The sequence below is a fragment of the Mirounga angustirostris genome, unplaced genomic scaffold (assembly GCF_029215605.1).
Source record: "Mirounga angustirostris isolate CCGP_5_RB_7025 unplaced genomic scaffold, mMirAng1.0.hap1 SCAF_2, whole genome shotgun sequence".
Taxonomy (NCBI): Eukaryota; Metazoa; Chordata; class Mammalia; order Carnivora; family Phocidae; genus Mirounga; species Mirounga angustirostris.
Genome location: NW_026991710.1, coordinates 183,034,401 through 183,040,436, shown reverse-complemented (window position 1 = coordinate 183,040,436; position 6,036 = coordinate 183,034,401). Strand labels below are relative to the sequence as shown.

General features: G+C 34.4%; 1 pseudogene; it reads left to right on the top strand.

Moving 5' to 3' along the window:
• The first annotated feature begins 612 nt into the window (after positions 1-612).
• LOC123847748 (small ribosomal subunit protein eS6-like) lies at positions 613-5,568 on the top strand (annotated as a pseudogene).
• Positions 5,569-6,036: the final 468 nt, after the last annotated feature.

The following is a 6,036-nucleotide window of genomic DNA, read 5'->3' as shown; positions in this document are numbered from 1 at the left end:
AGCCTCTAATAATCTAGATTGGACCTTTTGAATTAATGCTGTGAACTCTTTTCTCACTACATAATTGCAGTTAGAGAACTTTTCTTGTAATTGACCAAAGTTATCAAGTTTCATACCTACTTTTACTTACCTTGACAGCTCACAATTGTGATACAAGGCACCTGACAGAATTCAGTACAGCCATTAAGTGGCAAGAGAAAATTACAGAGTTCAGATGAGGCCACCAACTGAAAATGAGCCTCAGTTTTTGGATTAAAATGTATTTCAATTGCATTCTGCCTGGTTCGTTTATGAATTTTATTTTCCATTAATGTGAATTGAGACTAAAATTATAGTTGAAACTTTTTCAATAAATTCATATTGTTTTTCAGAATTCTAATGATACACTTTCCTGAGTTAATTTTAATTTCAAGAAAGGTTCCCTAAGTGCTTAAACTTCTTATAGGTTGCCTAATTTTCTGGTGGAAAAAAAAAAAAGTCACTGAATTAATATTTGTTTGCTAGTGTGAACAGTCAAGTCATAAAGAATGATGTGATTTGCTTACATCAACCAGATATGTTGGTTAAGATGGTCCCACTCTGGTGGTTTAAAATGAAAAAGATTTCGGAGAAATGACTCAGGTATGATGTGAAGGAAAAAATTGGTATATATGGACTGAGAAATATATGCTGTCTTATAAAAAGTCATACCAACTTTTCAGACACAAAGTAGAAAGCTGATATCCCACCAAAACCAAAAGTCCTACAACCAAAGGTGACTAGTTTCACCTTTTCTTTAACTTTGCAACTGATCTTTCTATGATTATTCTTATCTCAAGGAGTACAAAAGCATAATAGTACCATAAAGTACTAATTTGTTTGCAAAAAGATATTTTATTGATATAATAGAATTACTATGGTAGTAGGGGTTTTATTATCTATATTGATCTTCCTGGTCTCCAGTTATCCAGTTTGGGTCAGTTGTTTAAACTTTCACCTCACATTTAGAGTCTAAATATAATGAGAGCAAGGTGGTAGAGATAAGAGTTGCTTAGAGCAGTGTTTACACTGTCTACACCTCCACATTTTTCCAGAAATAATAACCCAGAACCTCTTTACTATATTCAATAAAAAGTAAGGCTTATTATAGAAGTTAATTTAATACTGGTCATTTATAAGACACACCACTGAAGTACTATTTTTTTGCTATTAGAGAAATATTTCAGCCAATCCTGAAACTGCTGTCAAACAAAAATTTTAAGAATCTAAAATTCATCTCCACAGAGTCCCAAATATGTTAAATTTAAGTACCTACTCAGATTATTTTGATATGAAGCATAAAAGCAACCTATATATTTAAGAAGACATGTTTATAAAAAATGCAAAACAATTAGTAATGTACATTTTAAGATACTGATGCTATCTTTAGCCATAGAAGAGAGATGAATTCTAAAAGATCAAAAACCTAGAATAACTCTTCCAAAATAAGGTATAGTGAGATATGAAAAAGAGAAAAAATATCCTCCATAATCACATTCTCATAAATTTATTACTTGCAAATTTGTGAAAGAGAAAAGCTACTGTGCAATAAATTTCAGAATATCATCACACTTTGTGTTCTCTATTTATTCAAAAGGAGTTACTCTATTCCCTTCAAAAGGAGGAAAAAAGAACAGTATCCCCCTTGAATGAACAACAAAAGGAAGGTAAGGCATAGAGAATTTGGAGGGTTTTATTCACTAGTGAAAGATTAGTGCCATTATGTATTAGAGGTCTTGAATTTATATTCTAATCTGCATAGAGCAAAGTAATCTGGCAGTGATTCAAGTTATTGTCTTTCAATACAAGATGTATTAAATAGTATGTAAATAAACATGTCAACTGAAACCTATTTATTGTCACAGGAAAGTCATTTGGTAGACAGCTTGTCAGAGACTGGAAAATTAACATCTTTTTCAGATACTTTTTCTTCCAAACAGGTTGGTACGTTTAAGATAAATATATAGCCTGGTGTTATTAAAGGTATAACCATGCTTCCGGGATCTGAAGCCTAACAGAAAGTAGTAAAACAAATTTTAAAATTTGTTATATCCTTAATGCAAAGTAAGTTTATGTTTTAACTTTAATTGAATTTTAATCATTTCTCAAGGTAGATCTAGGCTTGTGTGCTCATTACTCCACAACAGAGAAATTTAGCATTGATCAAACTTATCAAACCACAGAAAGAAAGAAAGCTGGAAAAGCTATTCACATTCACCATTATTTTTCATTAATTTGCTGCCCAGTCCTCCTGCTCTGTTTTAAGAAGGTAATAGAAAGTGAGGATTGGTCTCAGGTGAACTACTGCAAAACATCTCCTAGACCAGAGTTCTTGGGATTGTTTTCCAAGATTTGAGAAAAGAACTACCAAGGTTGATGTATCTAATGGCCTCACTCTACAATTAAGTATACTAAAGCAAGTAAAGACAGCGATAATAAATAAAAAGATGAATGAGGGATAATATAGAAACAAACACATGTTTTGGTCAACATAACAGTTTGAAGAATAAGGCTTTAAAATAACCGAAATGTTAAAGCCCCAACGCAAAACAAAAAAATATTATTCAGCAATTAGTTGCACAGTGTGCGTGATAGAGTGACAAATGTTTCAAAGTTGTAAAGACCCAGTGGTAACTCTAAAGATATTTGTTCTGAGATTTATTATTGTGATGATGATTAGAAGTAGTAGTTGTAGTAGAAGTAGCTATGGATTTGGAATAAGTCATCAACACCAATTTATAGAGTCCAGATTTATATCTACATAACAGAAAAATTCACTAAGTTTAGCAAGGGTTGAAACTAATTTCCTATCAGAGATCAATCTTTTTTCTTGATTCAAAAGCATCATGTACTAACCCACAAGGTAACTGGATAGCTCAAAAACTTCAATGATTTCCCTTTTTCTAACACATACAAAGTCCTCAACCTGTGTTGTGTGCTGGCCAAAACCACTTTGGCTTTTCACATTTATTAATATTTTGGGGGAGGGGAGAGATAATCAGTCTCTAATAGATAGATATAGTTGAGAAATACAGGTTCCCTCCCCCATCACCATAAGCAAGTGGGATGAAATCACATCTCCAGAGTAATTCTGCCCCTGACTCCCCACACACATGTACCAGCAACCTGGCAACGCATTATCATGTAATCTTTTGTTATCTGACCAATAATATCTCAGGTCTTTCTTCCCTTTTGGCCCTTCAACTATGACTTTGCGCATGACACTCACTTGAGGCAAATGGCACAATATTACAGTGGTGAAATTTGGCCACCTTCGTTGTTGGAATCAGGTGACAGAATAGGTTAGAATGAAAACCTAAGCCAGGAAAGGGCTCAAAGGATTATAGGCTACTGAGGTCTCTAAATTCTCATGCCTTGGCTGTGCAAGTGTGGAGGTATTATATATTTTATCAAGTCCATCCATGCATTTCAAATGAGACACACTTTATTAATGAAAATACATCTCTAGCATTCTTTATGCTACTTAAAAAATGAGTAGCGCTGATCAAGATAACAGGTAATAGAACTACTTATAACACTTCTCTTTGGAAGGTGAAATACCTGTTACAGTCTTTTAAATGTCAGATAAGCAACCCTGGTCTATGTATGCCTGTTTATTTGGGGATATTTCAAATATTACCTAATGCCTCTAGGGGTAGATTGAAACTAACACCTTCCTATAAAATTTCTATAACACTGTCTATCCTAAAGTTTGTTTGTTGGTTTTTTTCTTTTTCAAATCACAGAAAATATGACATATTCAAGGCTCTCTGTGATGTGGTTCTCTTTACAATCTTCTCTAAAATTTTCCTTGTATGTTCCCATCAAATAACTCACTGGACTTGAACTTATCCTGTGCCATTGTCTGCTTTCTCTATCTGGAAAAATTTCTCTCTATTTCTATTCAAAAAATGTAATCCATCTTTAAAAGCTCATTTTAAAAACAAATTCTTATTGCCTTTATTTACTATTCATTTAATAACATTCATAAACACATTTCTACATAGCTCCTTATATAAATATAAGTTTTATATATGTTATATATATTATTTATATATCCATACAAACTATAGAGTTGATAACTATACTTTTAATAACAAATTTCATTAATTCCCTTATTTATTATACATTTATTGAATACGGACTAAATTCTAAGTAATAGACCAAATGATAGATTTAGTCCCTGAACTCAGGTAGCTTACCAGCAGGCAAGCCAGAGAAAAACGATGTGCTGCATGGTCTAGTGGAGAAATTTATGACAAATTTGCTGCTAATACAGCCTGAGGAAAGGGCCTTCTACATCAGCTTGAGAGAATCTTGAAGGCTTTTCCAAAAAATACTACTTGAGGTGAGATTAAAGATAAATAAAAGCTGTTTTACTTTAAAAAGGCAAAGGAAGAGAAGTGTTAGAGAACAAAATTTGATTTTACAAGAACATACTGACTATTTTTGTACCTGGTTGTTACCATGTATGTGTGCCATGATAAGAAATTTGAATCACAACTTATGGACTGTGGCAGCCATTGAGATAGGAAGCATAGGGAATGATTTCAAATTGCCATTTTAGGAAGATAAGATTGATTCATGGAAGATAGATTGGGGAGGGCAGGATGGAGAGAGTGAATCAGATTTGCTAATGGTTCATATGAGTAATGAGGAAGGTCTGAAGTAAGCCAGTAGCAACATGAATAGAGAGGGTGAAAATAGGACTAAAATATGATATTTAATTAAAAGGCATTAACATTGTTCTTTTTCGTGGTGCCACAGAGGCAGAAGGCTGCTTCAGGAGGAAGCTGAACATCTCTTTCCCAGCTACTAGCTGCCAGAAACTCATTGAAGTGGACAGTGAACATAAACTTCGTACCTTTTCTGAGAAGCATATGGCCACAGAAGTTGCTGCTGATGCTCTGGGTGAAGAATTGAAGGGTTACACGGTCCAAATCAGTGGTGGCAAGGATAAACAGGTGAGAATGATAAACATGGCTTCCCCATGAAGCAAGGTGTCTTAACCCATGGCTGAGTCCGCCTGCTGCTGAGTAAGGACATTCCTGCCACAGACCAAAGAGTGTTGGAGAAAGAAAGAGCAAATCTGTTCAGGGTTGCATTGTGGATGCTAATCTCAGTGTTCTCAACTTGGTCATTGTGAAAAAAGGGGAGAAGGATATTCCTGGACTCACATACTACTGTGCCTCTTGCCTGAGGCCCAAAAGAGCTAGCAGAATACGCACACTTTTCAATCTCCCCAAAGAACATGATGTCCTCCAGTATGTTGTGAGAAAGCCCCTAAACAAAAAAGGTAAGAAACCTAAAACTGAAGTGCCCAAGATTCAGCATGTCGTTATTCCACATGTCCTCCAACACAAACATCGACATACTGCTTTGAAGAAACAGTGTACTAAGAAAAATTAGGAAGAGGCTGCAGAATATGCTAAAGTTTTGGCCAGGAGAATGAAGGAGGCCAAAGAAAAACTCCAGAAACAGATTGCCAAGTGACAGAGGCTGTCCTCTCTGAGAGCTTCTACCTCTAAGTCTGAATCCAGTCAAAAATAAGATTTTCTAAGAGTAACAAATAAATAAGATCAGCCATATAAATAAATAAATAAATAAATAAATAAATAAATAAATAAATAAATAAATAGTATTAACATTATTGCTTATTCACAGAAGAGTACGAGTGAAGAGAAAGTTGGCAGTTAACTGTTGGGCCTATTTTATCAGTGTGTGTGCCATAAATTGAGAGAAGAAACCCAGAAGGAGAAGCACTCAGTGGAGAGAGAGGAAGGCAGTGGTTTCAGTTTAGAAATGTTGAGTCTGAGGATTACATAGGATGTCTAAAAGGTCCTTTTATATATAATTCTAGAGTACATGAAAAAATACTGGATAGAAATATAAATTTGGGCTCATCACTGTAAACTAGTAGATCAAAGAAAATGGGCATGAACAAGACTGCCTAAGTAAAGCAATAAAATAGAAGGAAAAGGAAGTGTATGCTTCAACCCTTGGAAATAGGATCATGTA